The sequence below is a fragment of the Sminthopsis crassicaudata genome, chromosome 2 (assembly GCF_048593235.1).
Source record: "Sminthopsis crassicaudata isolate SCR6 chromosome 2, ASM4859323v1, whole genome shotgun sequence".
Taxonomy (NCBI): Eukaryota; Metazoa; Chordata; class Mammalia; order Dasyuromorphia; family Dasyuridae; genus Sminthopsis; species Sminthopsis crassicaudata.
Genome location: NC_133618.1, coordinates 67764557 through 67790337, shown reverse-complemented (window position 1 = coordinate 67790337; position 25781 = coordinate 67764557).

The window sequence follows — 25781 nt, the reverse complement described above, 5'->3', positions numbered from 1 at the left end:
ATTGAATTTAGTCAAGCATACAACACTAAATTGATATTTTCTGGAGTTAGGAAGGCACGAGTTTAAATCCACCTTCAGAAATTTACTAGCTGTGTGACACTCAACAAGTTACTCTTTCTATACTTCCATTTCCTCATTTGATGAAAATAATAATATATACTCCTAAGCATTGTTCAGAGGTGAAAATGAGACAATATTTGTAAAGTGTTTGCAAATCATAAAGTCATATATAAATATAATGATGATGAGGAGGAGAAAAAGGAGGAAGAGGAGGAGGGGAAGGAGAAGGAAAAGAAGGACGAAGAAGAGGAGGAGGAGAGAGAAAAGAAGGAGGAGGAGGAGGATAATTTAATAGTGATTAAGGAATTTGCTCAGGACCAGAGATATAATCAGAAAGAAATATAATTTGGGGGAGAAGTTCTTCCAAATAATTGATAATTGATTCTTTTTTTCTTGTCTGTTTTCTTGTTCATACATAACTCTTCATCAGAAAAAGGAAATGTCTTGCAAAAAGGGATATCACTTAAAATAAGTATATTTCATTAAAGACAAACTAAAAACTAACAACTAGGAGTAATACTGCTTAACTTTTATAAAACAATTTTTAACACTTTAATGATGGGATTATTAAAAATGATGTAGGAATCCTGAACTGGAAAAAAAAAATGAAGCTTACAGTTATAATGATCTCTCTGTCTCTAGATGCCTTAAAGTTCTGGGTAAATCATCTCACTTTGATGGATCTCAGTTTCCTCATTTATAAAACCTTAGACCTGACTTAGATAGCTTAAGCTCTAAAATCCTTTAGGCTGTCACATTTAGAATAGTCTATGCTGCATGTGTTAACATTATATGTTCTAAGATTCAGTAAAGCTTTCTTCTTCTTTGTTGTAACATCCATCTTATATCTGATAATCTATATTCCATGGTCTTAAAATCACCATTGAAAAAAGATTTCAATTCTATTTTTTTTAAAATTGAAAATATTTATAGTTTCTGAATATATATGTATGTGTGTGCATATATATGTATATATATATTAAATATACATACATAAAATTTTATCTAAGAGGTAGTTATAATTATTCCTCACATGGGGTAGACAGGTATTATGCAAAACCCTGGGATCTGCCCTTCCAATCAAATAAAAGGCCTTAGATCTAAGTAAGACAGATGGCTTGAGATGCAACTGCATTTAAGGAAATATTTATGTTAATTTATGCATTAGTCTTTTCCAAGGGTATACTCAAAATATCATAGTATTATACACAAACTAAAATTAGATTTAAGAAAGTAAAGGCTGAAGCAGATAAATGGAAAAGAAAGGAAACTCATGAATATGTACAGAAGGAACAAATATGCCTGAGCTTCTAAAGGCCAGAAAATAAAACAATAAATAAATAAATAAAACGTTTTTCATTTAAAAAAAAAAAAAAAAAAACTTTAAATTCTTAGGGTGAAAGGGCATCTAAATATATCCTAACAATGGCACCTTGACTACTTCACAGTTGATTAAATCACCTCAAAATTGATCTAGCTCTATTGTATTTAGATAAAGCAACTGGGTGAACTTGGAAACAGTCCAGTTATTTTATCTACCATTGAAATGCAATAATCTGTTCTCTTTTTTCACATCACAGAAATAAATTTTTAGCCAGAAAATAATTGAGAATGATGAACTCTCAAAAAGGTTATTCTTATGTGAAGAATTCTTAAATGCTTATCTTTATTTCTTAGATATCACAATGGTTTACTATATGCATCCCTTAAATATTATTAGATAAGATAAGGTAAGATTGTACCACTGGGTCTTTGACTTAGAAAGAATTATTTATGACTAATCCTACCCTATTATTTTGCAGAAGAAACAATAATATAGAGGTAAAATGACTTGTCCATGGTACCTATGAATTAATGGAAGAGAAAATTATAAACTATTCTCTTATAATGAGTGCTTTTAAAAAGTAAAATAAAAATGTTGATAAAATATTACATACACAGTTATTTAATTTTCTTCCCAATATGGGAACTCCCCACCTGCACCTATTACAGTTCTCATCTGACTTATGATTAAAAAGATAAATTTCAGGCAGGCTCTTGAGGCACATACAGGTAAAATGACTTGCCTTGGGGTCTCACAGCTAGTGTCAAAGTAGATAGGTTAACAACAATGACAATAACAGCAATAACAACAATAATAAAAGTGATGATTTCAAAATTGTAAAATACTTTGTACATATTATCCCCAAAGTCTTAACACAGATTTAAGCTCTAGTAGCTTAAATATTTATACATTTTATCTACCATCTCAGTATTTCTTCATTACAAATTTCTGAAGCAATTATTAATTGTCATTTTACATTTAAGACCCACAGTTTTTGATCCCACTTGGTGTTTTCTTGATAAAACAACACAAAATCGCTGCTGCAGCAGCAGCAACAACAATAACAAAACCTGCTTGTTTGTTGCCTTTCTGGCTTATTTACAGATGAGGAAATTGAAGCAAAAATTTTGTCACATGTCCAGGTTCATACCTGATGAGCATATAATGACACCCTATTTTAAGCTGGTTCTTTTGACTCTAGATTTGACACTCTGTGTCCTATTGCCACCTAGATACTATTGTTATTTTTAATCTTTTTTTCAGAAGATAAAACTGAGGCTTGGAGGATTGTCTATTGTATATTCTTGTCAGTCTTCCTGATTCTGAATCCAGCACACATCTTCTCTGTTATAATTTCTTGAAGTAAATACTTAATATAAAAGTTTTATTATAATTAAATGATATTTAAAAGTACTCTAAAACTGTTTATTTATTTTCATCTTTAAAGTAGTAGAACATTCATATTTCTTACATTATTTTAAAATTCAGTTTGGGACATAGTAAAATAAAGTAATAGTTTTCCAAATCTTCTGTTTTATTGATCCACTTTTTCAATAATTGTATCTCATTTTTAAAGTTACATGAAACAACATGTGTTTTGTTTAAAATCAATAAGCTGAGGATATGAAAGAAATCAAGTTGTGCTTTTTATGAGAAAGGCAATAATTTTCATAATATTCCATTCCCAAGACTAATGGTAATATAATATTAGTAATACAGCCTTTTTTAGTTGAGTTTCCAACTATTATGTTAGAAACACAACACCCTGAATTTGTGATTCCAAATTGACCTTTTTGCTTAAAAAATTGGTTCATTGCTCATTGTTTTTAAATATCTTGTGTGTTTTAGCTCATTTGGAGACATAAATCAACTTTTCCTTGGGATATAATAGGAGGCAATTTAGTTTGATTTAGGGTTTTGGTTAAAAGACATTTGAGTTCCCTACTAACTAAAATATTTTCTCTTTCAGATGTGAAAGAATAGGAAGATATTTTGTCAATATTAATTTATTAAGCACCTACTATGTGCCAGAGACTATTAAGTGGCAGCATCCAAAGAAAGGTAAAAGATAGTAAGAATGATACTATTTGTAAACAAGAAAAATATAGGAAAAATTGGAAATAATCAGGGCAAAAGCATTAGGGATATGAAGGAAATGATTTTCACTTATTAAACGCTTACTATTTGCCAGAAACTGTGTTAAGTACTTTAAGAATATACAATTTGATTCCCCCAACAACCCTGGGAGGTAGGTGGTAGTGTTATTTCTATTTTACAGTTGAGGAAACTGAGGCAGATGAAAGTTAAGTAATGTACATGTCCAAATAGTATGTATCTAAAATCAAATGTGAAATCAGGTCTTTCTAACTCTAGGCCCAGCACTGTATCATCTAACTGCCTCTGTTGTTGTTTTGTCTTTAGTTGTGAAAAAAGTCCATGATACCAGGGAGTGGATGCCATGACATGCAAGTGAATAGGATTTCAGGGAGGGAGGGCTGTGCAAGGTCATCTGCCTCATTACCCCCCCACACACACACACACACATACATAAAGTCATCTGGGTCCAGTGGCTAGATACAGATCAGGATGACTTGAGATGAAATGGGAGATTTGGATCTTTTCAATTTAAGGTCTTCAACAGATCTCAGGTTGACTGAGGCTGCACCCATTCTGTGATTAAGGCGAGATAGCAAGTGAGGCAAAGAATCTCCTTTCACCTAGTCCAAATAAAAATAAGGTGGAGCAGGAAAGTCTTCAAGTAAAAAGTGGGATTATAAGAAGGATTTGAAGGAAGTCAGGGAAATTAAGAGACAGAAATATATATATATATATATAAAAGGATTATAGGCATTGAGAAGAACTAGTAAAAATTCCTGGGGTTTGCAGCAGGAGAATAGCAACAGTTACTGAATTGTAGAGTACCTGTGGGTAAGACTGGAAAGATATGAGGGGACCCCACGTAGCAAGTCAAACAGGGTTTGAATCTTTTGTCTAGCATTTACTAGTTATGTGACTATGTCCCTTAACTTGTCTATTTTCTCATTTGTAAAATGTAGTCCATAATACCAGTAAATTTAAAATGTAATCATATGGCTGCTATGGAAATCAAATGATGTAATTTATGAAATGTGATGTTTTAAAGGCCTTAGAGTAAGACCTCTTACATACATAGACATACATAGACACTCACATATCTTTCTCTGTCTCTGTCTCTCTACATATGTCTGTCAGTATTTCTCTCTGTGTGTGTGTGTGTGTGTGTGTGTGTGTGTGTGTGTGTGTGTGTGTGTGTGTGTAGCTATTTATGTCAGGTCTAATTAGTCTACAGTTTATGAATCCATCTAGTTCCAACTTATAAGGTTCATATATATTCTATCATTCTTTGATAAGTCAACCTGAATTATTTTTTGGAGAAAGGAAGGTAGATTTTCACTATTTTTGTATTCGAGGAAGTCCAAGGACATATATTATAACAAAGTATGAGATTCCTGACCTTAAAAGGCACAGTCCCCAGGTAATTTATTTTCTTTTGGCATCAATAATGCAGCAAATGGTTAAGGCATATCTTGAGAGTTTTGATCTTATGGAAACAGGATGATCTTGATAAATGTTTATTAAATTGCCTAGGAAAACTGCTTGGACTATCAAAATCTTGTGCATTGGGTTGAAATATATTAGTATTAAAATTAGGAGAATATGATGAGAAGCCACTTGATTTCTTTAGAGCAGATTGCAATAAAAATTATAATAGAATTTGAATCAAATCAATAGTCTTGATTCTAGGCTCTGTGATAAACAGCTAGGAATACAAAGCAAGCAAAATAGGATATTTTATTGTGCCTTCAAGGAGCTTCTATACTAAAAAGGAAAGAATACCAAAATATGAAATGAAAGATGATTGGTATAACTTTAATATTATTATTGGGGCAGCTAGGTGGCACAGTGGATAGAGTACCAGCCCTGAATTCAGGAGGACCGGAGTTCAAATCTGGTATCAAATCAAATCCTAGCTGTGTGACCCTGGGCAAGTCACTCAACTCCAGCCTCAGGGGGAAAAAATAAAAATATTATTATTGTCGTTAAGAGTAGAACAATAATATAAGTAGCATGCTACATAAACATAAAAGTACAACTGTATAAGACTACTCTCCCAAATGGCCAATGGAAATCATTTATTATTTCATATTTAGTCATCACTACATAGTGATTAAAGCCACTTTTAAGTCAAGAGATCTTGGGTATAAGGACTGACCCTGGAAAGAATTAGTATAAGCATGATCAAGCTACAACCTCTTGGAAGATAAAAACTGAAAACTATTAGGAATATAAACATTGTAGGAGGGATTTTTACTTGATGTAAATTCATTTCACTGATAAAATCCCAGGTCAGAATGAAAAAGAAAAATGAATTAACCACCACAATAAATAAAACAAAACAATTGAATATACTCACACATAAAGGTTTTCTTTGATGAGAGCATTCAATTATTGGTTTTAATGACAACAGTGATACACATTTTATTAGCAGTGTTCTATTAGTAAAGTACTCTTTTCACTATATTTGTATGAGATTGGCGGCACAATTATCATTCCTATTTCACTTTTGAGACAAATGAGATTCTGAGGTGGGGTAATTATTTGATCAGTGCAAAATAACTATGAAAAAGCAGAACTAGATCTTCTAATTCTGATTCAGAAGCTCTCCTTTACACTGTCCCTTTCTAAAACACATTACAGTTTATGAGGTATTTTCCTCTAAAAGCAGCCTTATAAGCTAATAAGGGAACACATTATGATCACAATTTTGCAGAAAAGGGAAGCAAGGTTGAAATAGGTTAAGTAATTCACCTATTGTTATGTATATCTTTTGTGGCAATATTGGGAACAGAACCCAGATTGTTAGTTTAACTCCAAGTCAAAATTTCTTTCTCCTGTAATCATATGGCCTTCCATGACCAAAAAGTCCAAATATGTGGTCACAATTTGCTTCCATGACCTATGCTGAAATGCTGTGGTCTCTGCTTTCAAATAAATTTCTTTCCTTCCCCCAGCAGGATGTAACTTTTTAATAAAAAACTCTTCTAAGAAAATAAGTCATAGGGAACAAATGTAAGGATAGGAAAGGACACATTTCTTGAAGTAGGTTTATAAATTTATTAAATATTAAAGGGATAATCTCTATTGCTTTGTGGCTTAAGATGCAATAATTGAGGGTTGAGATTGATTAAATGTTCCTGCTTCTCTTCAATGTTTAATCTCTTTCAAACTGTTTATGGAAAGTCTACTAAAAATGAATAGAAATGATTCCACAAAACAGGCATACACAACTTGTTGACCCAATAACTGCTATATTCACCCTTTCTATCTATTTTCTTGACATGCAAAAGAAATATAATCAATAAAGCAAAGCCAGACCTTTTTGTCACAGGGTATCTGATAGAGAAGACCTAGAGAAAATATTTAAATTGTCATTACTATAAAATCAGGGATTTTCCATGGTCAGAATATCCTTTTATTGGGACAGAATGGAGCTTCCCTATAATCTTCTGTTTTCAACCTGATCTTTGTCTTAACCTCCTCATCTATCTCCCTCCCACCTTGTACTTCATATTGTTCTATATTCAATAAATCCAATATCTATGCATTTGATGTATGTCTAATGCCTTCAAAATGTTTCCTTTAGAACTGAACCATAATAATAACGTTTTAATGGCAGTTTATATCTATATCTATATCTATATCTATCTATCTATCTATCTATCTATCTATCTATCTATCTATCTATCTATATGATTTTCTCCCCTCAAAGAACACTTCTTATAGAGGTAAATGTGTGATAACTATTTTTGCATATGAAGAAACTAATTTTCAGAAATATTAAGTGAAATTCTTATAGAGATAACATCAAAGTTAGGATTCAGAGTCAAAATCAAAGAATGGTATACTATTATTTGGCATAGAGCAATGGAGAAAGAGATAGAAAGACCTGAGTTCTATTATAACTTTAGATACTTCCTTATTATATTACTCTAGGAAATCTCTTAACCTTTGCCTACCTCAATTTTCTCAAATATAAATTAGGAGAAAAGTGGAACTTGCTCCTAGGCTTAAAATGAGTTAACATTTTTGTAAAGTACCTGGTAAATATTAATACATAAGTTTTTGCTATTTTTATTAAATGACAAAAAAAGTTCATCTAATTCAACCTTTACTCGACTAAGAATCCCTTTTCTTGTTGTTGTTCAGCTGTTTTTCAGCCATGCTCAAATCTTTGGGACCGTATTTAGGGTTTTCTTGGAAAAAATACTGGCATAGTTTTCCATTTCCTTCTCTGAATCATTTTACAAATGAGAAAACTGAGGCAAACTGGGTTAAATGACTTGATCCCGGTCACATAGCTAGTCATTGTCTGAAACCTGATTAGAACTCAGTAGGCATGGACCCACCTTTAACACCACATACTAAGATAAGATCAAAATGGGTCCAAGATTTAGGCATGAAATAAATTAGAGGAACCTGGGATAGTTTACCTCTCAGACTTGTGGAGGAGGAAAGAGTTTGTGTCCAAAGGAGAACTAGAGATTATTATTCATCACAAAATAGAAAATTTTGATTACATCAAATTAAAAAATTTCTGCACAAACAAAACTAATGCAAAAAAGATTAGAAGGGAAGTAACAAATTGGGAAAACATTTTTACAGTTAAGGTTCTGATAAAGTCCTCATCTCCAAAATATACAGAGAATTGACTTTATAAGAAATCAAGCCATTCTCCAATTGAAAAATGGTCAAAGGATATGAACAGACAATTTTCAGATGATGAAATTGAAACTATTTCCACTCATATGAAAGAGTGTTCCAAATCACTATTGATCAGAGAAATGCAAATTAAGACAACTCTGAGATACCACTACACACCTGTCAGATTGGCTAAGATGACAGGAACAAATAACGATGAATGTTGGAGGGGCTGTGGAAAAGCTGGGACACTGATGCATTGTTGGTGGAGTTGTGAAAGAATCCAACCATTCTGGAGAGCAATCTGGAATTATGCCCAAAAAGTTATCAAACTGTGCATACCCTTTGATCCAGCATTGCTGCTATTGGGATTATATCCCAAAGAAATATTAAAGAAGGAAAAGCGACCTGTATGTGCCAAAATGTTTGTGGCAGCCCTTTTTGTAGTGGTTAGAAACTGAAAAATGAATGGATGTCCACCAATTGGAGAATGGTTGGATAAATTATGGTATATGAATGTTATGGAATATTATTGTTCTGTAAGAAATGACCAATAGGAGGAATAAAGAGAGGCTTGGAGAGTCTTACATTAACTGATGCTGAGTGAAACGAGCAGAACTAGGAGATCATTATACACTTCAATAATGATACTGTATGAGGATGTATTCTGATGGAAGTAGATATCTTCAAGATAGAGAAGAGCTAATCCAATTCCAATTCATCAATGATGGACAGAATCAGCTACAATCAGAAAAGGAACACTGGGAAATGAGTGTAAACTGTGAACATTTTTTTTTCTTCCCAGATTATTTTTACCTTCCGAATACAATTCTTCCTTTGCAACAACAACAATAACAAAATTCAGTTCTGCACATGTATATTGTACCAAGTATATACTATAAGATATTTAATATGTATGGGAATGCCTGCCATCAAGGGGAGGGGGTGGAGGGAAGGAGGGGAAAAATTCGGAACAGAAGGGAGTACAAGAGATAATGTTGTAAAAAAATTATCCTTGCATATGTACTGTCAAAAAATGTTAAAAATTATAAAATTAATTTAAAAAAAGAAGAAGAAATTCCTGACTTCAGACTCTGCACTATATTTACCAAGTTTCTTGGAGTCTCATAGAAAAAAATATCTGACAGTGGTTATCCAACTACCTTGACATTTTTCATTTTCCTTTTAGGATTCTGAGGAGAAATATAATAATGTCTGAAAGCAGCATATTTCATTGTTAAAAACTTTAAATCATAGTACCTACATCCACTCCTTTGTCTTCCCTTTTCTACAAGGAAAATGACCAAACTGTTATATGATCATGGTGAGAAGTAATCTATTTGAAATGGAAAATAAAGTTTGTCTATTTTATATATACAATTACAAAATTCCTCTTGCCCTTTATAGTTATGGAAAGTAAGAACCTTAGCCCTTATATTTTTGAAATTTTTGTTGATAACTTTTTTTTCTTATTTGAAGTATTACTATTATTTGATGTTCCTCCTTAATTGTGATGTTTCAATTATGAATTTACTATGAATGCAACAAAATATATGACTTTAAGTAATGTGTGATGCTTAGCTTGGAGGAACAAGGTATAAGGGAGGAGATATGGGAAGAAGGTAGGAAGAAAGAGGATAAGAAGAGTTATCCTTAAATATTTGGAAACACTGCCTTGACAAAGAAAATGTATACTTATTTTCTTTGTCCTAGAAATCGAAACTTGAACTAATAGATGGAAGTGTGAAGTAAGCCCATTTTGGATTATTATGAGAAGAGGGGAAAGCCCTCACAATTAGAATTAACCTAAAGTTAAATAGAATGCCTCAGGAAACAATTAATTCTCTTTCATTGGTAGTTTTCAAAGAAATTGTTTGTGAGAAGGCAGTATATAGAAGGAATTTCACCTCTGGTACCCATATCTCTCTCAAAGCATTTTTTCCTGGCTATTTCCCATTCTTGCCATGTTCCTTTTCCTCATCTCCATCTACTACATTCTTGAGCTTCTTTCAAATCCAAATTAAATTTTTATTTACCAAAAGAAGCCTTTTCTAATCCATCTTGATTTTGACTCTTTCCTTCTATTAATTTTTTTTTATTTTTCATAGTCTATTTTTCTGTCTTCCTCATCAGATTTTGAACTCTTTGAGGTATTGTCTTTTGTTTCTTTTTAGAACACCAGCACTTAGCATTTTGCCTCAAATATAGACAGATTCTAATAAATGCTGATTGTGGTTGTTTATCCTTCATTTGTGAAGATGACAAATGACATTACTGAATAATATCTTGACTTGCAAATGTCATGTTTAAGTGAAGCAGAACTGTTCAGTAACCCTCAATGTCTCTTCCAGAGTCATTAAAATCAAATAGATTAAGATGACTCATGATGAATGAGGATGCAGTGGGAGAGCTTGGTCTTTTTAACCAATTCTTATTCATTGATTGACTGGCATGATTAATGTGAAATTAAATATATTGTGGTTTTCAAAATGTAGGATGTTTTTACTTTTGCATGTTTAATTTAAAATTACTTTGATTCACCAATACTGAAAGTCTATAATATACAATCTATTATTTCTCAGAGTCCATGAATGAATGAATAAATGAATGAACAAATGATGTGGGTTAATTCCAAACCCCAAATAAACCTCTTTTTTAAATCTAAGTTTTCCGGTCTGTAAATTCCTTTACAGGGGACTCTGCATCGCTACTAGACCTCATTTTACTTTGTATCCTTGTGCCAAATCCAAAGAGATTTCAGGAGAGCTCTTTTTGACTGCCTGTACCCCAAACCTGCCAGTAGAGCTCAATTAAACCGTAAATTCATTCAGATACCCCTTACCTAATTCTCATCACCAATACCAACTTTTTGCTGTAAAATCCCTTCAAATTGCTTTGAAAATCACAAGAAATACTATATTATATATGTTGGTATTTCATAGTTTGTTGAATTTTCATTTTTGTATTGGTGTTCATTGTGATAATATAAAGAATTGTTCTCTTCAATTTCTATAAAACAGAGAGATGTACTGTTTAATTTCTCCAAAGGGGCCTCACAGACATACACACATATAGACATGAAATTCTGAAGGGCTCATCTTGAAAATCAAAGTTTGAAATATCTGTTTCCAGTTATTTAAAACATAAGAGCATAGATCTCAATGGGAAAGAACCCTAAAGCTTATCCAGTCCGATTCCTGAATTTCAGAGATGAGGAAACTTAGGGCCAGGAAAATTAAGAGATTTATAGAATTTATTTGCAAATTAGCACTGAAAGACAAATGTTTAGAGAAATAGAGAGAATAATTGTTTAAATGTAATTGGGTCTAGATTAAAAATTGGAGGTCCTTTCCAAATGTAAAATTCTATGATTCCATGATATTTGTTCTAGAAAAAATGCTTTCATTTTCCATTAGAAGACTAAGAAAGAAGGTCCCATATCTCATCATGCAATTATAATTAGTGCATTCAAATATTACTTAGTAATTATTGCTTGCCATGAATTGGTTGGGGAGAAATAGTTATTTACTGAATAATAGAATACTGTAGAATTAGTAAGACAACAATTTTTTTATAAATGTTCAAAATTTCATAGATACTTATAAAAATTCAAATATGACATAATTAAAAGAAATAAAATACAAATACTTAAAAGCATGTCTGATGGTTCTGGAGGGAACAGGTATGACAGACTTGAAAGTGAGCATTAATTAGTATTATTTAGTTTTTATTGTCAGATATTTCTCTAATTTTTCCCATGGGGAGAGATAGCTTCATCAGGCTACTCCCTCTATTCATGGTGACATGAGGTCTGTAGTTTAGAATGATTAATGGGCTAGATCCAAACGGCATATCCTCAGGTTCAAGCTATTCACAAGTCTCACATGCTTGTAGACTTTGGTATAGATTGCATTTACTTGGCTGGCTTATTATGAACTTTTAAAACTCATAAGGTCATAGTCTAGTTTTCTCCATCTCCTCCTTCATTTCTACTCTCTACATGAAAGCAAGAGAGAATGAAAGAAAAAAAAAAAAAGATAGTCAACAACATCATGTTTTCAGGACTAGTTCCTTTTTGTATGAATACTTGGCTCCAGCTCAGTATTTCCTTAAAATGTTTTCTAAAGTAGCCATTAAACATTTAGGAAAAACTCACAAAATACTTGTACATGTTATGAAATATTGAGATGATTCTTCCATTCACCATTATTATATATTTCTAGAAACAAATTTCCTAAATATTCACGTAGTTTTGGATCAAGCAGAGACTGCTATGCATATTCGTGGGATTGGACCCTCATTGGCAAGTCTGCCTTTCACAATCAGGCATACACAACCTAACTATGTATATAGGTATGTACATAATATATAATATATGCATATCTATGTACATTATTCAAGTGCATAAATCATATGCTACGTTATATAGTTTCATAAAATATTTGCATGTATGAAAAAATGTGCATGTGACAGTCAGACACATGTTATCAGTAACAATAATTCATAGGGATATATGTATGTTCTGTGACTTTTCCCTAGCTCTTCATTGTGTGGTGAAGAAAAGCTTTTAGATATAACTAGATATCTAGATAGACAGATGGATAGATATCTCCAAATATATAAGTGTTTGTATAATATTTAATCTATATATAGATATAATTTATACATGCATATTGATGCATATTGATGTACATATGTATATACCAATATACAAAGTGAATTTACTTTTACACATAGAGGAGGCTACATAATATAACGAAGATAGAGGGTTAGTCTTGAATTAGGAAATCCTACAGTTGAGAACATAAAAAAAAAAAATTAAAAATATATTACTAGATGTATGTAACTGAAAGCAAGTTATTTAACTTCTTAGTGATTAATTTATTAGTTGTAACATTGAAATGAGTTTCGATGCAAGAATATTCCAACATGAATATAGTTACAGATCCTGACCAAAATAAATACATTCACATGCATAATTTGAATTGGGATCTGACCTGAAAATGATGACATTTCATCGGAATTTCATAGCTAGCTCAGGAGAGAAAAGAAAATACTTTCAACTGCATTGTATAGACATGTTGGTTATAATATAGTCCCTTTTCCTCAAAATAAGTCAATTAAAAAACAAACAGATGGTCTTTGAAGTCTATGTGGTATACAGAGTTTGTATTTGATGTTTAAACACTATATGAAATATTTCTTATATATAAAGGACTCATTATAAATATCTCTGATTTATTTCTTAAAAAAAAACATATAAAGATATATCATTATTTTCTTATCTGTTCAAACTCAAATTCAGTTATAAGTATTTATATTCTTTATTATCAACTTGAAATAGGATTTTGTTTCTTCCATATACTGTCAGCAAGTCAAACTCCCCCACATTATTCTCAATGATTTGTGAAAAATTGCTTCCAGTTGTATATTTAATACTACTTACATTGCTGAAAACAATGTCTACTGGAAATTTAAGAGAATCTTACTCAGGATCACTTGGTCAGTTTGTATCAGAGATGGGCCTTGAATCAAGGTCACAACAACTGACAGGACTTATACTATAGGCTAGCTCTCTTAAATCTCTCAGACAAATAAAATTCAAATAATGGAATGGCAATGGTTTGTTTTCTACAAAGGGGGAAAAGGATAGGGGATAAGCATATTCTTTATTTTAAACTCACTTTTAAAAATGGAACTTATTAAATATTCACTATGTACAAAATACAATGTTAGGTCTTTGATATATAAAAAGAAAAAAGAAAATAATAATTCCTCCCTGACTTCAAGAAGTGTAATTACATTTTTCTTAGGATTACAGGAGAAATACAGAAAAGTAAAAACAAGAAGAAAGAGTAATTCCCTTTATGTATGGTGATATAGGAGTGTATCAGAGAAAACTTCTAGGAGTACTTGGCCTCTAAACTGATTCTAATGTTTAATATTCATGCATTTTTAGTCCCTCAGTTCTATAAACCCAATCTTTCAGTCACTCTGGAACTTCCTGAGTAGATGCCATAAGCCCAGATGTCATTTTTCCTTTCTTTTCATACTAGGAGTAGCCAATGGTTGTCAGGGCTGCCACAGGTAGAGATGATGGGGGTAGAGAATGTTCATTGAACATACTTGTCAGAGAGTTTACAAAAGAGGTCCCTGAAGGGTATGGAGACTAGATATGCAGAGTTCTGAGAGTTCTCTGGTAGGAACAGTGGCAAACAATACACTTATTGAAGAGTCTTATAATCATGGAAACAATATACATTTATAAATAGGAAATGTTCTTTCTTTTGATTGGTTATCTCACACTCCAGCTTTATTGCTTTCAGCTGAGAATATGTGTATGTGTAGAGGTGGAAATTACTAATTTGCCTCTACTATATAATGATATAACCTGAGGTTCATTCTATGTTTAAAAAAAAACTCTTTATCATTTAATGCACCATATTTATTTTTCTTTTTTTTTTTTTCTATTGACTCTTGTTTAACATAAACTTTCCTTGATTGTAGATCTATTGCTCCCAAACACAACTGAATTTTGCTTCCTAGACTCCAACATTTGATAGTACACACATTTATGGTTTGGATAGCTGGACTACATTCTTAGTTTGAGCTGTAAAGTGACAGTTTTTAAAAATCTTATTGCCTCTCATTTTGAAATATGGGAATATTCTGAAGTCATGAAAGAGAAATGATCTATTGATTTGATAAGAGTATATGGAGATCATATTTCAGTTAGCCAAATTAATATCACAAATCAAACTATGACTTAATAGAAGAGAGAAAATATGTGCATGCATGCTTATATATACAAATATGAAAGATGCATGTATTTATTAATTTAATCATTATGATGAACTCTTTTGGTAATCAAGTGGCTGAAGCTGCCCTAGTTTCCATTTCTAGGCCAATAAATTGCTTGGGGAAAACCAGATTTTATCAATTCCAGTCTCTGATTATTTTGTAGATCTCCTAAACTCTCCATTCCAGAGATAACCCTTTTTCTTCATGGTCTTTTACTTGTAATGTAAAATAGCTTACCTTCTGAAAATGTGAGATGTCTAACTCCTACAGAGTTGTCATTCTCTCTGTCTTAGTAACTTACATAAATCCAGCTCCCAAAGTCCACTTTGAGTATCCCAGCATTTGTTGTGTGGTATCTCAAGCTGAAACTCACTTACCTCAATTAAAGATCTCCATTTTGTTGTACTGACTGTCTTCATTAAAATTGAGGTTGATACCTAATTTCTAGAACTCATAGTTCCAGAAAGGATACATGACTGGGCTGAAGCAATTATTGTTAATTAGCCTAAATCAATAAGGCAAGGATATGGCAAAATAATGTATGTCAAAATTAGAGATTATTAATATTTATTTAACTTTACAAGATGATTTGAGTAAGATTTACTAGCTAGTCAACTCCCTGTCCTTCACCAAAATTAAATTGTCTTTCTTTGTCTTTCTTATACACACCTCCAATATTTTGTTAAAGCCTAAATCATTCAAGCTTAGTAGCAGTGAATCTTGTGAGGACAAATTTATATCAGTTCTGACCTGGTAGTAAACATAGCACTTGCAAAGTGGTACATTGACTTGCATCCTTGAATACTTCTAGGAGTTTTATTTTCAACAATTGTGCTTGTCACTATCATATGGGAGATACAGAGCAGAATCTTATTTGGAAGGTGAATTCACAATAGATGATGAGAATCTTCATATGATCCAATTTAATAATAACATTATTATTATATTAGACTCAAAAATGAAAGAAGACCTTCTAAACAAAATATACAACTTTTAAAAGAAGGCTGTTAGCATAAGAAAGCATGAACAGATGTGAAATGCCAGGGTTTCAAGAAGTACTAGCCTTTATGGGGCCACAGAACTCCTGAAGTATCTAAGTATTAGTGATATAATGCTCTTGTCTTTCTTCAATTAACTTCAATTTATCACATATACATATACATACATAGATGTGACTATACACACACACACACACACACACACACACACATCAGCATGTTGTTTCTCCTATCAAATTCTGAGCTCTTTGAAATTGGAAACTGTTTTTTAGATAGACTTTACATCTTTTACACTAAAGTAGAGTACCTAACATATAAAAAGTAGTTGATAAATATTCATTGATTGGACTAATAAGATATGATTGACTCTGTGAAGAAGTTGCTTTGAAAAAATATTCACTAAAGGAGATAACAACCTTTTTCCCTCCAAGATTTTTCTCTTTAGAAGTCATATATCCAGATAACAGAAGTACATCACATTTCTGAGATAAAGAATTTTTCTTTCTTTCTTTTTTCTTTCTTATTGTTGTTCATCAGCATTTTGATTTTTTCTTAGAGCAATATTTATTTTTTCCAATTATATGAAAAGATTGTTTTAAAATTCACTTTTATATGATTTTGAGTTCCAAATTTTCTCCTTTTCTCTTCCTCCTCTCCTTTCTCAAGATGGCAAACAATCTGATATAAATTATGTGTTTCATCATGTTAAGCATATTTTTCACATTAGTCATGTTGTGAAAAAAAAAAAAACAGAACAAAAGGAAAAAAAAGCACATGAAAGAAGAAAGAAAAAAAAGTGAAAAATTAGTATGTTTCCATTTTCATTCAGACTCCATAGTTGTTTCTCTGGATATGGATAACATTTTCAATTATTAGTCTTTTGGAATTTTCATAGATCATTGTTTTGCTGAGAAGAGCTAAATCTTTCATAGTTGATTGTTGCACAATGTTGCTATTACTGTGTATAATGTTCTCCTGGTTCTACTTCACTCATTATCAGTTCATGTAAGTCTCTCTAGATTTTTTTCTGTAATCTACCTGGTCATAATAGCACAATAGTATTTTATTCCATTCATATACCACAAATTGCCCAATTAATAGGCATCCCTAAATTTCCAGTTCTTGCTGCCATAAAAAAGTTGCTATAAACATTTTTGTACATGAGTCCTTTTTTTTTTACGTTTTTTTTAAGAGCTCTTGAAGAATACTCTTCTAGTAGTGGTAATGGCAAATGGGTCAAAAGGTACATACAGTTTTATTGCCTTTAGAGTATAGTTCCAAATTGCTATCCAGAATGGTTAGGAAAGTTCACGACTCCATCAACAGTGTATTAGTGCTTCAGTTTTCTCACATCTCGTCCAACATTTATCATTTATTTTTCTGTCATCATAGTCAATCTGATTGAGGTGGTGGAAGAGAGTTGTTTTAACTTGCATTTCTCTAATCAACAGTGATTTAGAACATTTTCTTTCATATGAATACAGATTTAATTTTTTCATCTGGAAATTAGTTATGCATATTGTTTGATCATTTATCAACTGGTGGATAATTTGTATTCTTATTAATTTGTCTCAGTTTTCCATTTATTTTAGTAATTAATCTTTATCAGAAACATTGGCTATAAATATTTTCTACCACCTTTATGACTTCCTTGTAAACTTGGTTGCATTTTTTTATGCAAACACTTTTTAATTTAATGTAATCAAATTATACATTTGCATTCCACAATGTTATTTATTTCTTCTTCAATTCTCCATATTCCTTGCTCTCCTATTTTATTTATGGTATCATTTATTTTGTTTAAATTATATGTTAATTTCAAATTCTCTTGCTACAGGGTTTGTAATGTTGCTTTATGCGTAGTTTCTGCTATAGTATTTTCCAGAGTTTTTTTTTTTTTTTTTTTTTTTTTTTTTTTTAATAATGAATCTTTAATCCAGAAGCCAGGAGTTATCAAACAGTAGATTATTGTAGAAATTTACAATTGTGTCTTCTAAACCTAAATTTATTCCATTTATCTACCACTCTATTTCTTAGCCAAAACTAAATAATTTTATTGTTGCTACTTTATAGTTTAGTTTTAGATTTGGTATAGCTAGGTCCCCTTTATTTGCATATTTTTCATCACTTCTCTGGCTATTCTTGAACTTTTGTTTTTCCAGATTAATTTTGTTATACTTTTTCTACTTCTACAAAATATTTTTCAATATTATGATTATTATGGCATTCAATAAGTAAATTAATTTAAGTAGTATTTTCATTTTTATTACAATAATTCAGATTAGTCTTTTGATGTTTATATCTGAATTTATTTGTGTGAAAAATATTTCATTATGTGCATATAATTCCTCAGTTTGTCTTTGCAGATAGACTTCCAAAATTTTTACATTATCTACAATTATTTAAATTGGAATTTATCTTCTAATTCTTACTTCTGGGCTTTGTTAGTAATGTATAGAAATGCTCATGATTTATGTTGGTTTGTTTCATACCTCCCACTTTATTAAAGTTATTAATTATTTCAAATAATTTTGTTGATTCTTTAAGTATTTAATTAATATCATCTGCAAGAATGATAGTTTTGTTTCCATATTGACTATTCTAATTCCTTTCATTTCCTTTTCTTCTCTTATTGATAAAGATAACATTTTAAGACTATTGAATAATAATGATAATAATACACACATTTGCTTCACCTCTGATCTTATTGGCAAAGTTTGAAATTTATCCCCATTACATATAATATTTGCTGATGGTTTTAATTTGATACTACTTATTTTAAGGAAAATATTATTCATTCCTGTGCTATGTAGTATTGTTCTTTTAAATAAAAATAGGTGTTCCATTTTGTCAAAAACTTTTTTTTGCATCTATGGAGATAATTGTCTGATATATCTGTTATTTTTGTTATTGATACGGTCCATTAAGTTGATATTCTTTTAGTATTGATCCAACCCTGAATTCCTGTTATAAATCATTCAGGGTCATAGTCTCTTATGCTGGTCAAAAAGTGCTATAATCCCTTTGCTAATATTTTATTATTATGCATTATAATAACTAGAGAGATTGATCCTGTGATTTTCTTTCTCTCAATTAGATCTTCCTAATTTATGAATGAACACCATATTTGTGTCATAAACATTATTTGGGGGGACGGGGGGTAGAGCCAAGATGGCAGAGAGCAGATGCAAATTTCTGTGACATCTTCTGACCTTCTGTCAAACTAACAGTAAATTAAGCCTTTAAACTGGCTTTGAATTCAAAGAACTCACAGTACAACACATTTACAGAAAAAAAAAAAGATACCTTTGAGTCTGTTTCAAATGGGTTAGGGGGGAACAATTTGCTTGAGGCCTGACCACATGGAAATTGGGGTCAGTAGATGGGGGTGGGGAGTCAGATAGTTGCAGCTTCCACACACCTGGGGAACCTAATGTGAGCTTCTTAAGGTACTCTGTCCTAGTTGCAAGCAGGTGGTTTTGGCAGGTTTGCCACAAAAGGCAAATTGTAAACCACTGAGCCCTGAAAGAAAGTAGAAAACTAGCCAATTGCCCAGCAATGGAAGTCAATCAGTGGAACTGTTCCAGGGCAAATTAAAGCACCTGTCACACCTTTGCCTTAAAAGCAGACCTCAAGCCTTAAAAAATGAGGAAAAAAGTACTCTCACCATAGCTTTTATGGAAAGAGAGAAGAACAGACCTTAAATCCTGAGGTTCCTAAAGGTAAATCAACTCCAGATGAAGCCCCAAAGGGAGATATGAGCTTAGTTCCATTTCACAAGGCTTTCTTGGAAGAGTTCATAAAAGATCTTAAAAAAGAAAAGAAAAATGAGGAAAGGAAATGAGACCTTTGCAAGAAGAGATGCCAAAAGCATATAACTCCCTATAAAATAGACTTGATGAAATGGAAAAAGCATATAATTCCTTACAAAATATATATGAAAAAGATACCAATTTGTTAAAAAAAACAAAATTTGTGAAATGGAAAAAATGGAATGAACAAAATAATTCAATTGGCCAAATATAAAAGGAACTAAAAAAGCTAAGTGAAGAAAATGATACACTAAAAATTAGAATTGAACAAATGAAAGTGAATAACTCAACAAGATTCAAGAATCAGTCAAACAAAAACAAAATAATGAAAAAAATAGAAGAAAATATGAAATACCTCCTAGGAAAAAACAACTGACCTGGAAAAATAGATTTAGGAGAGACAATCTAAAAGTTATTGGACTTCCTGAAAGCCATGGTAAAAAAGAACTTAGACTTTATCTTACAGGAAATCATAAAAGAAAATTTCCCTGATGTCTTAGAATCAGAAGGTAAAATAGCCATAGAAAGAATTCACCAATCACCTATTGAAAGAGACCCCAAAATTAAAACCCCAAGGAATATTGTGGCTAAATTTCAGAACTACTGGACCAAGCAAAAGCTATTTCAAGCAGCTAGAAAAAAACAATTTAAATACCAATGAATCACAATTAGGATTACCCAGGACCTAGCAGCTTCCACAGTAAAGACTCTAAGGCCCTAGAATCTGATATTCCAAATGGTAAAGGAACTTGGATTACACAAAGATAAGCTAGCCAGCTAAAATGAGCTTTATCTTTCAGGGAATAAGATGGATATTCAATGAAATAAGTCAGTTTCATCTATTTATAATAAAAAAATCAGAACTGAATAAAAAAAAAACAGAACTCAAGAGAAACAAAAAAGGTAAAAAGGAAAGAACTTCTGAGAATTATATTTGTTATGGATATACGTAGAGATTGTGGGCATAATTTGATTTTATTATGATAAGATGAAAAAGAAACTAGAAGTGGAAAGAGTATTGTACTGGACAAAGAGGAAAAAAGAAGGTAACATAAGGGGAATTATATTTTTTGAAAAGGCAAAGAAGACCTATTACAAGTGAGAGAAAGAAAGGAGGGGTTAAGCATTGTGTAAATCTTACTCTCATCATATTTGGTTCAAAGAAAGAATATTCAATATGTTTGGTTTCATAGAAAAACGTCTCACCTTTTAGTAGGGAAAGGGTGAAAATAACAATAAAAAAAAAGAAAAACTAATAGAAGGGAAAATAGAAGTATTAGGGTGTAAAAAAGGAAGAGGTGTTCTAAAAGAGGAGGGGTTTTTGAAGGAGGTGGTCATCAGAAGCAAAATACTGGGGAAGAAGTAAGAGGGAAAGAAAAGAGAAAATGTTATAACTTAGGGTAAATAAGATGGCAGGAAATACAGAATTAGTATTTTAGCTATGAATGTGAATGAGAAGAACTCTCCCATAAAATGGAAGTGGATAGCAGACTAGATTAAAAGACAGAATCCTACAATATCTTGTTTACAAGAAACACATTTAAAGCAGAGTGATACATACAGGGTGAAGGTAAAGGGCTGGAGCAGAATATATTATGCTTCATATGAAGTAATAATAAAATTAGGGGTAGCAATCCTGATCTCAGATCAAATAAAAGCAAAGAAAGATCTAATTAAAAGATATATGAAAGGAAACTATATTTTACTAATGGGTACCATAGATAATGAAGCAATATCAATACTAAACATATACCCTCCAAATTCGTAGAAGAAAAATTAAGAGAGATGCAAGAAGAAATAGACAGCAAAATTATACTAGCGGGGGATCTCAAACTTGCTTTCTCAGAACTAGATAAATTGAACCACAGAATAAATAAGATAGAAGTTAAGGAGATAAACAGAATGTTAGAAAACACAGGTATGATAGATCTTTGGAGAAAATTGAATGGAGACAGAAAATAGTTTATTTTCTTGTTGGTTCATGGAACGTATACAAAAATTGATCATGTATTAGGGCATAAAAACCTCAAATTCAAATTCAGAGAGGCAGAAATTGTAAATACCTTTTTCATATCATGATGCAATAAAAATCACCTGCAATAGAAGGCCAGGAGAAAATAGACCAAAAATTAATTGGAAATTAAATCATCTAATCCTAAAGAACGAATGGGTTGAAACAACAAATCATAGATACAATCAACAACTTCATCCAAGAGAATGAAAATAATGAGACAACATAACAAAATTTGGGAGATGCAGCCAAAATGGTTATTAGAGGAAATTTTATGTCTCTAGATGCTTATTTTCATAAAACAGAGAAAGAGAAGATCAATGAATTGGGCTTATAACTAAAAAAGCTAGAAAAAGAACAAATTAAAAACTATCAATTAAATACCAAATATGAAATTCTGAAAATAAAAGGTAAGATTACTAAAATCTAAACTAAGAAAAATATTGAATTAATCAATACAACTAAGAGTTGGTTTTATGAAAAAAACAACAACAAAATAGATAAACCTTTAGTTAATTTGATTAGAAAAAGAGAAGAAGAAAATCAAATTGTTAGCCTCAGAATTGAAAAAGGGAGAACTTTCCACCAATGAAGAGGAAATTAGAACAATAATTATGTATTATTTTTGCCCAATTATATATATATATATGACAATAAATTTGATAATCCAAATGAAATGGAGAAATATCTGTAAAAATAGATTGTCCAGGTTAACAGAAGAGGAAATAAATTATTTAAATAATTCCATTTTAGAAAAAGAAATAGAACAAACTATTAATCAACTCCCTATGAAAAAAATCTCTAGGTCCAGATGGATTTACATATGAATTATACCAAACATTTAAAGAACAATTAATCCCAATGCTAAAGAAAATATTTGAAAAAAAAATAGGGAAAGAATGAGTCCTACCAAATTCCTTTTTTTTTTTTTTTTTTTTTTTTTTTTAAGGCTGGGGTTAAGTGACTTGCCCAGGGTCACACAGCTAGGAAGTGTTAAGTGTCTGAGACCAGATTTGAACTTGGGTCCTCCTGAATTCAGGGCTGTTGCTCTATCCACTGAGCCACCTAGCTGCCCCTAAATTCCTTTTTATGACATAGATATGGTGCTGCTAGCTAAACCATGTAGTGTTAAAACAGAGAAATAATATTATACAGCAATTTTCCTTATCAATATTGATGCAAAAATCTTAAATAATATGTTAGCAACAAAAATTATAGAAAATTATCCCTAGCATAATACATTAAGACGAAGGAGAATTTATACCAGGAATGCAGGGCTGGTTCAATATTAGGAAAACTATTAGCATAATTGACTATTTCAATAACCAAACTAACAAAAATAATATAATTATCTCAACAGATACAGAAAAAGCATTTGATAAAATCCAAAATGTATTCCTATTAAAAACACTAGCGAGTATAGGAATAAATGGACTTTTCCTTTAAAATATCAGTACCATCTATTTAAAACTTACAGCAAACATCATATGTCATGGGGACAAACTAGAACCATTCCCAATAAGATCAGGAGTGAAAGTGCCCGCTGTCCCTAGTACTATTCAATATCGAATTAGAATTGTTAGCTTTAGCAATAAGAGAAGAAAAAGAGATAAAAGTATATAAAGTAAATAATGAGGAAAACAAATTGTCACTCTTTGCAGATGATATGATGCTATATTTAAAGAACCTTCCAGAATCAACTAAAAAACTATTAGAAACAATTCAGAACTTTATCAGAGTTGCAGGATACAAAATTAATCCACATAAATTATCAACATTGTTATATATTACCAACAAAATCCAGCAGTAAGAGATACAAAAAGAAATCCCACTTTAAATAACTGTTGAGACGATATTATTTGGGCATCTATCTGCCAAGGGAAAGTCAGGAATTATATGAACGAAGTACAAAACACTTTTTGCAAAAGTAAAGTCAGATCTAATGAGTTGGAAAAGTATCAAGTGCTCATGGGTAAGCTGAGTAAATATGATAAAAGTAACAATACTAACTAATTTACTTTTTATTCCCAGAACAATCAAAATTCCAAGAAATTATTTTGCAGATCTAGAAAAAATAGTGACAAAATTCATCTGGAAGAACAAAAGGTAAAGAATTTTAAGGGGCCTAATGAAAAAATGCCAATGAAGGTAGACTAGCTTGTACCAGACTTAAAACTATATTATAAAGTAGCAGTCATCAAAACCCTTTGGTACTGGTTATGAAATGGTTATGAAATGGTACTGGTTATGACTAGTTGATGTGTGGAATATATTAGAATCACAGGACAAAATAGTCAATAATCTAGTGTTTGACAAACCCCAAAACCCTAGCTTTTGGGATAAGAACTCACTTGTTGACAAAAATTCAGAAAATTGGAAACTAGGATGAAAAAAATAAAACAAAAACTAGGCATTGACTCATACCTAACACCACATACCAAGATAAGATCTTAAATGGGTTCATGAATTAGACATAGTGATATTATCAGCAAATTAGAAGATCGTAGGATAGTTTACCTCTTAGATTTGTGGAGGAAAGAATTTGTGTCAAAAGAAGAACTGGAACTCACAATTGAATACCAGATAGATAATTTTGATTAAATTAAGTTATGGATTTTTATATAAACAAAACTAATGCAGACAAGATCAAGAGGGTAGCAATAAATTGAGAAAACATTTTTACATTTAAGGGTTCAGATAAAGGCCTCATTCCTAAAATATATGGAGACTTGACTCAAGTTTATAAGAATTCAAGCCATTCTCCAGTTGATAAATGACAATTTTCAGGAGAAGAAATCAATCATTTCTAATCATTTGAGAAGGTGCTCTAAATCACTATTGATCAAAGATATGCAAATTAAAAAAACTTTGAGATATCACTACATACCACTCAGATTGTCTAAAATAATAATGAAAAGATAATGACAATTATTTGAGGAGATATGGGAAAACTGAGACACTAATACATTGTTGGTGGGATTTTGAAAGGAAACAACCATTCTGGAGAGCAATTTGGAACTATGCTGAAAAAGTTATAAAAGTGTGATTTGATCCAGCAGTGTTTCTATTCAGATTATATCCCAGAGAGATCTTAAAGGAAGGAAAGGGACCCATATGTACAAAAATGTTTTGTGGAAGTCCTTTTTGTTGTGGCAAAAAACCTGGAAGCTGAGTGGATACCCATCAGTTGGAGAATGATTGAATAAGTTATAGTATATGAATGTTTTGGAATATTATTGTTCTATAAGAAATGATCAGCAGGAGGATTTTAGAGAGGCCTGGAGACCCTTACATGAACTGATGCTGAGTGAAATGAAAAGAATCAGAAGATCATTGTACATGGCAACAATATTATAATACAATCAATTCTGATGAATGTGACTCTTTCCATCAGTGAGATGATTAATGCCAGTTCCAATAATCTTGTGATGAAGAGAGCCTTCTACACCCAGAGAGAGGATTGTGATAAGTGGGAGTGTGGATCACAGCATAGCATTTTCACTCTTTTTGATGGATGTTCACTTGCATTTTTTTTCTTATTTAGTTTCTTTTTTTGATCTGACTTTTCTTGTGCAGCAAGAGAATTGTATAAATAGGTTTACACATATTGGATTTAACATATATTTTCACATGTATAACATATATTATATTGCATACCATGTAGAAGATGGGGTGTGGGGAAAGAAGGGAAAATCTGAAACACAAGGCTATGCAAAGTTCAGTGTTGAAAAATTTTCCATGAATATGTTCTGACAATTAAAAAAAACTTTAAAAAATAATTTGGTAGAATTCATTTTTTTTCTAAATAGTTTATATAGTATTGTAATGAATTGTTTTTAAATATTTGTTAATATTCACTTATAAATGTATCTCGTATCTGGCCCTGGAGGTTTTTCTTAGGGAATTCATTGATTCATTGACAATTATTTTAATATGTTATTTCTCTCCCATTCATCTGGACTATTTAAAATTTTGTAAATATTCATTAATTTCAATTACATTGTCAGAGTTTTTGAGAAGTTGGCTAGAGAGGAGAG